This window comes from Symphalangus syndactylus, chromosome 11, assembly GCF_028878055.3.
Source record: "Symphalangus syndactylus isolate Jambi chromosome 11, NHGRI_mSymSyn1-v2.1_pri, whole genome shotgun sequence".
Taxonomy (NCBI): domain Eukaryota; kingdom Metazoa; phylum Chordata; class Mammalia; order Primates; family Hylobatidae; genus Symphalangus; species Symphalangus syndactylus.
Window position 1 is genome coordinate 61,465,657 of NC_072433.2, and position 9,016 is coordinate 61,474,672.

Consider the following 9,016-nt stretch of genomic DNA (forward strand, 5'->3'; position numbering starts at 1 on the left):
GCCTTTATTTTTATTATTATTATTTTTTTGACTGGGTCTTCCTCTGTCACCCAGGCTGGAGTTCTGTGACATGATCATCATAGCTCACTGCAACCTTGAACTCCTGGGCTCAGGTAATCCTCCCACCTCAGCATCCTGAGTCACTGGGATTACAGATGTATGCCACAATACCTAGCTAATTGTTAATTTTTTGTAGAGATGATGTCTCCCTACATTGCCCAGGCTGGTCTTGAACTCTGAGCCTCAAGTGATCCTCCCACCTCAGCCTCCCAAAGTACTGGGACTACAAGCAAGAGCCACTGTGCCCAGCCCGCCATTTTTTAAGTTAGGTTGATTGTCATTTTATAATTGAATTGTGACAGTTCTTCACATATTCTACATAGAAGTTTTTATCAAATAGGCATTTTGTTTTGTAAATATTTTCTTCCAGTCTGTGGTTCACATTTTTCATTTTCTTAACCGTGTCTTTCAAAGATCAGAAGTTTTAAATTTTGAAATCAAACTTACTAATTTTTTCACTTAAACGGTTTGCAATTGGGTATCATATTTAAGAAAATTTTCTCATTCCAGAGTCACAAAGATTTTTTTTTATGTTTTATTCTAAAAGATGTATGGTTTTAAATATTACATTTAGGTCTAAAATCATTGGTGCAAGGTATGGGTTGAGATTCATTTTTGTTCTTTTCTTGGGGGAGCAGGGACTAAGTCTCTTTCTGTGGCCCAGGCTGGAGTGCAGTGGCGTGATCTCGGCTCACTGCAACCTTAGTCTCCCAGGTTCAAGCAATTCTCCTGCCTCAGCCTCCTGAGTAGCTGGGAATACAGGCGTGCACCAACACTCCCTGCTAATTTTTTTGTATTTTTAGTAGAGACAGAGTTTCACCATGTTGGCCAGGCTGGTCTTGAGCCCCTGGTCTCAGATGATCCGCCCGCCTCGGCCTCCCAAAGTGTTGGGATTAACGGGTATGAGCCACCGCGCCTGGCCAGAGGCGAGGAGTTTGAGACCCGCCTGGGCAACATAGTGAGACTCCATTTCTACCAAAAAAAAATTTTTTTTTTTTAATTAGCTGAGTATGGTGGCACGCACCTGTAATCCCAGCCACTCATGAGGCTGAGGTGGGAGGATTACTTGAGCCCAGGAGATTGAGGCTGCAGTGAGCTATGATTGCACCACTGCATTCCAGCCTGAGTAGCAGAGCAAGATACTGTCTCAGTGGGCAGATCGCCTGAGGTAGGGAGTTCGAGACCAGGCTGATCAATATAGAGAAACCCTATCTCTACTAAAAATACAAATTAGCCGGGTGTGGTGGCACATGCCTATAATCCCAGCTACTTGGGAGGCTGAGGCAGGAGAATCGCTTGAACTCGGGAGGCAGAGGTTGCAGTGAGCTGAGATCGCGCCACTGCACGACAATTGCCCAGACATTGCCTGGGCAACAAGAGCAAAATGCCGTCTCAAATAAATAAATAAATAAATAATATAAATTTCCAGTTGTTCATTCCCAGTATATAGAAATACAATTGATTTTTATATATTGACCTTGTATCTTGTGACTTTGCTAAAAATTTCCTAATAGAGTTTTATTTCTTCCTTTCCAATTTGTATGCCTTTAATCTATTTTTCTCGCCTTATTTTACTGGCTAGGATCTCCAGTATAATTTGGAATAGAAGTAGAAAAAACAAACATCCTTGCCTTTTTCCCAATCTTAGGAAAAAAGCATTCAGTAGTATCACCTCTGCAGGATATCAGCCACACATTTTTTCGTAGAGGACTTTGTCAGGTTGAGGAATTGCACTTCTACTCTTAGTGGGCTGACAGTTTTTAGCATGAGTGGATGTTGCATTTCATCAAATGCTTTTCCTACATCACGTAAGATGGTCTTGGGGCTTTTATTCTTTTTCTGTTGATATGGTAAATTACACTGATCGATTTCAACATTGAGTGTTGAATCAACACTGCATTCCACAATTAGCCCCATTTAGTTGTATTTATTTTCCTTTTCATATTAGCTAGATTAGATTTGCTGATATTCTGTTGAAGACTTTTGTATCTATATTCATGAAGAATACTGGTCTGTGTTTTCTTATGTCTTTGAAGTATCAGGGTAATACTGATAAGATGAACTATGAAGTGTTCTCTTCAATCTTCTGAAAGAGTTTGTGTTAAATTGGTATTATTTCTTTCTTAAATATTTGGTAGAATTTACCAGTAAAACCATCTGGGTCTGGAGTTTTCTTGGAAAAGATCTAAGTTGTCAGATTTATTGATATAAAGATTTCATAATATTTCCTTATTACCCTTTATATATCTGCAGAATCTGGACTGATGCCTCTTTTTTCATTTCTGATACTGGAAATTCATGTCTTCTTTTTTTCTTGACTAGTCTAGCAAGATGTTTATCGCTTTTATTGGTGTTTTCAAAGAAACAGCTTTGGCATAATTGATTTTGTTTTTTAAATGTTATTGGTTTCTGATCTTTATTATTTCCTCCTTCTGTTTAAATTGGGTTTAATTTGCTCTTTTTCTCGTTTTTCTAACTTCTTAATAAAAGGATAGATCATTGATTTGAGCCCCTTCTTCTTGTTTTTCTTTTTCTTTTTCTTTTTTTACACAGGGTCTTGCCTGTCACCTAGGCTGCAGTGCAGTGATGTGATCACAGCTCACTGCAGCCTTGACCTTCCCGGGCTCAGGTGGTCCTCCCACCTCAGTCTCCCAAGTAGCTGAGACTACAGGCACACACTGCCATGTCCGGCTAATTTTTGTATTTTTTGTAGAGATGTGGTTTCACCATGTTTCCCAAGCTGGTCTCAAACTCCTGGGCTCAAGTGATCCTCCTGCCTCAGCCTCCCAAAGTGCTAGGATTGCAGGCATGAGCCACTGCACCTGGCCAAGACCCTTTTCTAATGTAAGCATTTTATGCCAAACATTTCCCTCTGTGCACTGTTTTTTTTACATCCCATGAATTTTGAACAGAAGTGAAAACTTCTATTCAATTCAAAACATTTTCTAATTTCCTTTGTGAGTTCCTCTTTGATTTATGAGTTATTTCTAAGTGTATTTTAAAACTTCTAGATATTTGAGAATTTCCCAAGTATGTTTCTTATTGGTTTCTAATTCAATTCCATCGTGATCAAAGGAGATATTTATATGGTTACTATTCTTTTACATTTGTTATGGTTTGCTTTATTTCCCAGAAGATGATCTATCTTGGTAAATGTTCCATTTGACTGAAAAAGAATATGTATTCTCTTGTGGTTGGGCAGTGTGTTCTATAAATGTCAATTGGGTCAAGTTTTGTTAGAGTATTGCTTACATCTATATACTTATTGGTTTTCTGTCTACTTGTTCCATTGATTTATTTTTTTGTTTGTTTGATTTTGGTGTTTTGTGTGTGTGTGTGTGTGTGTGTGTGTGTTTTTGAGATACAGTCTTGCTCTGTTGCCCAGGCTGGAGTGCAGTGACGTGATCACTGCTTACTGCAGCCTCAACCTCCTGGGCTCAAATGATTCTCTTGCCTCAGCCTCCGAAGTAGCTGGGACTATAGGCACCTGCCACCATGTCTGACTAATTTGTTGTTGCTGTTGTTGTTTTTAGTAGAGACAGGATCTCACTATGTTGCCCTAGCTGGTCTCTAACACTTGAGCTCACACTATCATCCCCACCTCAGCCTCCCAAAGTGCTGGGATTACAGATGTGAGCCACCCTGCCCAGTGTTTTCTGTTAATTTCTAAAAGAGAAGTATTGAAATCTCCACCTGTAATTGTGGATTTGTCTATTTCTCCATTCTCTTCTATCAGCTTTTGCTTCATGAATTTTGACGCTCTGTTGTTATGCACATACACGGTTAGAATTATTTTATCTTCTTGATTAATTGACCCATTTTTCATAATATGGCCTTCCTCTTTATCATTGATAACATTCCTTCTTCTGAAGTCCACTTTGTCTACTATGAATACAGTTACTGCAGCTTTGCTTAGTGCGTTTGCCTGTTTTTTGTTTGTTTGGTTTTTTTAGACAGAGTCTCGCTCCGTCACGAGGCTGGAGTGTAGTGGCATGATCTCAGCTCGCTGCAACCTCTGCCTCCCAGGTCCAAGCGATTCTCCCGCCTCAGCCTCTGGAGTAGCTGGGACTATAGGTGCCTGCCACCGTGCCTGGCTAATTTTTGTATTTTTATTAGAGATGGGGTTTCACCAACTGGCCAGGCTGGTCTCGAACTCCTGTGATAGGCCCGCCTCGGCCTCCCAAAGTGCTGGGATTACAGGCGTGAGCCACTGCGCCCAGCCTTGCCTGTTATTTTTTTAAAGTCTTTTCACTTTTTTTTTTTTTTTTTGAGACTGAGTCTCACTCTATCGCCCAGGCTGGAGTTCAGTGACGTGATCTTGGCTCACTGCACCTCTGCCTCCCAGGTTCAAGCAATTCTCCTGCCTCAGCCTCCCGAGTAGCTGGGATTACAGGAGCTTGCCATCATACCCGGCTAGTTTTTGTATTTTTAGTAGAGATGAGGTTTTACCATGTTGGCCAGGCTGGTCTCAAACTCCTGACCTCAAGTGATCTGCCCACCTTGGCCTCCCAAAGTGCTGAGATTACAGGCATGAGCCACTGGACCCAACCTAAAAAAGTAAAAAAGTCTTTTTACTTTTAACATATCTATATCTTTATTTTTTTTTTTTTCGTTTTGGGAGAACAGGGTCCTGCTATGTTGCCCAGGCAGGTCCCCAACCCCTGGGCTCAAGTAATCCTCTCACCTCCGCCTCCCTAAGTGCTGGGATTACAGGTATGAGCCACTGTGCCTGATAACATGTCTATATTTTTCTTTCTTTGTTTCTTTCTTTCTTTTTTTTTTTTGAGACGGAGTCTTGCTCTGTCACCTAGGCTGGAATGCAGTGGCATGCTCTTGGCTTACTGCAACCTCTACCTCCTGGGTTGAAGCAACTCTCCTGCCTCAGCCTCTCGAGTAGCTGGGACTACAGGTGCCTGCCACCACGCCTGGCTAATTTTTGTATTTTTAGTAGAGATGGGGGTTTCACTATGTTGGCCAGGCTGGTCTGGAACTCCTGACCTCAAGTGATTCGCCCACCTTGTCCTCCCAAAGTGCTGGGACTGCAGGCGTGAGCCATCATGCCCGGCCAACATGTCTATATCTTTTTTTTTTTTTTTTTTTTTGAGACGGAGTCTTGTTCTGTCACCCTGGCTAGAGTGCAGTGGTGCGATCTCGGCTCATTGCAACCGCCGCCTCCCGGGTTCAAGCGATTCTCCTGCCTCAGCCTCCCAAGTAGCTGGGATTACAGGCGCCTGCCACAACACCTGGCTAATGTTTGTATTTTTTTTAGTAGAGATGAGGTTTCACCATATTGGTCAGGCTGATCTCGAACTCCTGACCTCAAGTGATCCACCCACCTTGGCCTCCCAAAGTGCTGGGATTATAGACAGGCATGAGCCACTGTGCCGGCCTATTTATGCTCTTAAAGGTTATTAATATCTGATATATATATGTTGAAGTGCAGTGGTGTGATCACAGCTTATTGCAACTTTGAACTCCTGACTCAAGCAGTCCTCCTGCCTCAGCCTCCCAAGTAGCTGGGACTACAGGTGCATGCCACCACACCCTGCTAATTTTTATTTATGTATTTATTTGTAGAGTTCTCACTATGCTGCCCAGGCTGGTCTTGAACTCCTTGATTACAAGCATGAGCCACCATGCCCAGCCTGGTGGAAATATTTTATAATGGTATGTGACTGTTCATCAATTTCCAAATTTGTGTTCAGTGATATCACATTGATATTTTGAAACTGGCCATGGTAGAAGTATTTATACAATGGAAATCAGTATAAATTATTGTGTTGGTTTATTAATTGACTGAACAAGGGGGTCAGCAAACCTTTTCTATAAAGAGCCAGATAATATTTTAGGCTTTGTGAGGCACATACAGTCTCTGTTTCTTTGGTGGTTAGATCTCAGGCTGTACAAAAGAACAGGCCATAGGTTGGATTTGGCCCACAGGCTATAGTTTGCCTACCCCGGGTCTAGACTTAAGAAAGTAGTAAAAAAGATGCTTGTAAAGATTGAACCCAAAACTGTCATTTCTTTAGCTATTACACTGCAAATGCACAACAAATTAAGGAAATATTCTTCCCAGTATTCAAAACCTATCATTTAATTCAGCAAAGAAGTTGCTCACATCACTAGTGACAAAGTGAAGTTCTGAAGTGGGTCTTCATTGTTTCACTTTTGTCTTACTCATTAAGATAAACAAAAATATAAAACAACATTTAGGTTGGAACTACACTCCTTGCTCAATGACAGGAGTGACTTGAATAGTAATCAAGCATTTATTCACAGTCTGGATTTTGTGACTCTGTTGATTCGTAAAATTTATAGTAAGTTACATATGTATAGAATGCATAATTTTTTTTTCAAAGAGTCAGTTTTAAGCATTTCTAGCATACCAATGTCTACACATGTCTCATCTGAGCTGATGATCACTCTTGGCTAAGAAAATCTGAACAGGCACAGAGAATCTGAATCAGTTAGATGAAGGTGGGCAACTGAACTCATGTGTTGGGGGGGTGGGGGAAGGGTCCAGGTGCAGTGGCTCATGCCTGTAATCCCAACACTTTCGGAGGGTGAGGTGGGTGGATCATTAGAGGTCAGGAGTTCGAGACCAGCCTGGCCAGCATGGTGAAGCCCCATCTCTGCTAAAGATACAAAAGAATTAGCTGGGTGTGGTCAGTTGCACACATGTATCCCAGCTACTTGGGAGGCTAAGGTGGGAGAATGGCTTGAACCCAGGAGGCAGAGGTTCCCGTGAGCCTAGATTATGCCACTTCATCCAGCCTGGGCAATAGAGTGAGACTCTATCTAAAAAAAAAAAGAAAAAAAATGGGAGAAGAAGAAAAAGAGAGACAGAGAAATGAAGCAGAGGTGTCAGAAACAGCAAAAGTCACCTCAGTCCCTGCTTTCCCACTCCAGTCCTTGTATAGCTTAACCGTGATTTCCTGTTCCTGGATGCCTATGAGTTTGCCTACTATATACTTCCAAAAAACCTCTTTAAAATCACTGAAATTGAATTCCCTTTTTTTTGACCCTAAGAGTGTGCCATATAAATCTGGGTTATTCTCTAATTCTGGTCTTGAATTTCCCAAATAATCTGATCTTTTTCTTTTTTTTTTTTTTTTTTTTTGAGACGGAGTCTCACTTGCCCAGGCTAGGGTGCAGTGGCGTGATCTCCACTCACTGCAACCTCAGTCTCCTGGATTCAAGCAATCCTCCTGCCTCAGCTTCCAGAGTAGCTGGGACTACAGGTGTGCACTACCATGCCCGGCTAAATTTTTTTTTTTTTGAGATGGAGTTTCACTCTTGTTGCCCAGGCTGGAGTGCAATGGCATGATCTTGGCTCACCACAACCTCTGCCTCCCAGGTTCAAGCAATTCTCCTGCCTCAGCCTCCTGAGTAACTGGGATTACAGGCGCCCGCCACCACGTCTGGCTAATTTTTTGTGTTTTTAGCAGAGATGAGGTTTCACACTGTTGTCCAGGCTGGTTTCGAACTCCCGAGCTCAGGCAATCCACCTACCTTGGCCTCCCAAAGTGCTAGGATTGCAGGCATGAACCACCGTGCCTGGCCAATTTTTGTATTTTTTGTACAGATGGAGTTTCACCACGTTGCCCAGGCTGAGATCTTGAATTCCTGAGTTCAAGTGATCCTCCCACCTTGGCCTCCCAAAATGCTAGGATTACAGGTGTGAGCCAGGCTGGTCTTGAACTCCTGACCTCAAGTGATCTACCCACCTTAGCCTCCCAAAGTGCTGGGATTATAGACATGGGCCATCGCGTCCGGCCTGTCATTTTTTTTTTTTCTTTTGAGACAGCGTGGTGGAAATACTTTATAATGGTATGTGACTACTCATCAATTTCCAAATTTGTGTTCAGTGATATCACATTGGTATCTTGAAACTGACCATGGTAGAAGTCTCACTCTGTGGCCCAGGCTAGAGTGCAGTGGCTTGATCACAGCTCACTGCAGCCTCGAACTCCTGGGTTTGGGTGATCCTCCCACCTCACCCTCTTGAGTAGCTGGGATTACAGGCATGGACCACCATGCCTGGCCAATTTTTTGTATTATTATTTCATTTTGTAGAGACTGGGTTTCATAATTTTGCCCAGGCTGGTCTCGAACTCCTGGGCTCAAGCAGATTTGCCCGCCTCAGCCTTCCAGTGCTGAAATTACAGGCGTAGGCACCATGCTGACCTCTTTTTTTTTGATAATAGCCATTTTTTTTTTAAGATGGAGTCTTGCTCTGTCGCCTAGGCTGGAGTGCAGTGGCATGAGCTCGGCTCACTGCAATCTCTGCCTCCTTGCTTCAAGAGATTCCTCTGCCTCAGCCTCCTGAGTAGCTGGGATTACAGGCACCCGCCACTACGCCCAGCTAATTTTTTGTATGTTAGTAGAGACAGGGTTTCACTATGTTGGCCAGGATGGTCTCAATCTCCTGACCTCATGATCCGCCTGCCTCGGCCTCCCAAAGTGTTGGGATTACAGGGGTGAGCCACTGTGCCCAGCCAAAATAGCCATTCTAATAGATGTGAGGTGATACCTCATTGTGGACTTATTTATTTATTTATTTTTGAGATGGAGTCTTGCTCTGTCACCCAGGCTGGAGTACAATGGCATGATCTCGGCTCACTGCAACCTCCACCTCCCAAGTTTAAGCGATTCTCCTGCCTCAGCCTCCTGAGTAGCTGGGATTACAGGCGCCCGCCACCACGCCTGGCTAATTTTTATATTTTTAGTAGACACGAGGGTTTCACCACATTGGCCAGGCTGGTCTAGAACTCCTGATCTCAGTTGATCCGCCTGCCCTCAGCCTCCCAAAGTCCTGGGATTATAGGCATGAGCCACCACACCTGGCCTTCATTGTGGTTTAATTTGCATTTCCTTGATAATTAGAGATGTGGAACATTTTTTTCATATATCTGTTGGCCATTCATATGTCTTCTGTTGAGAAATAGAAAATCTG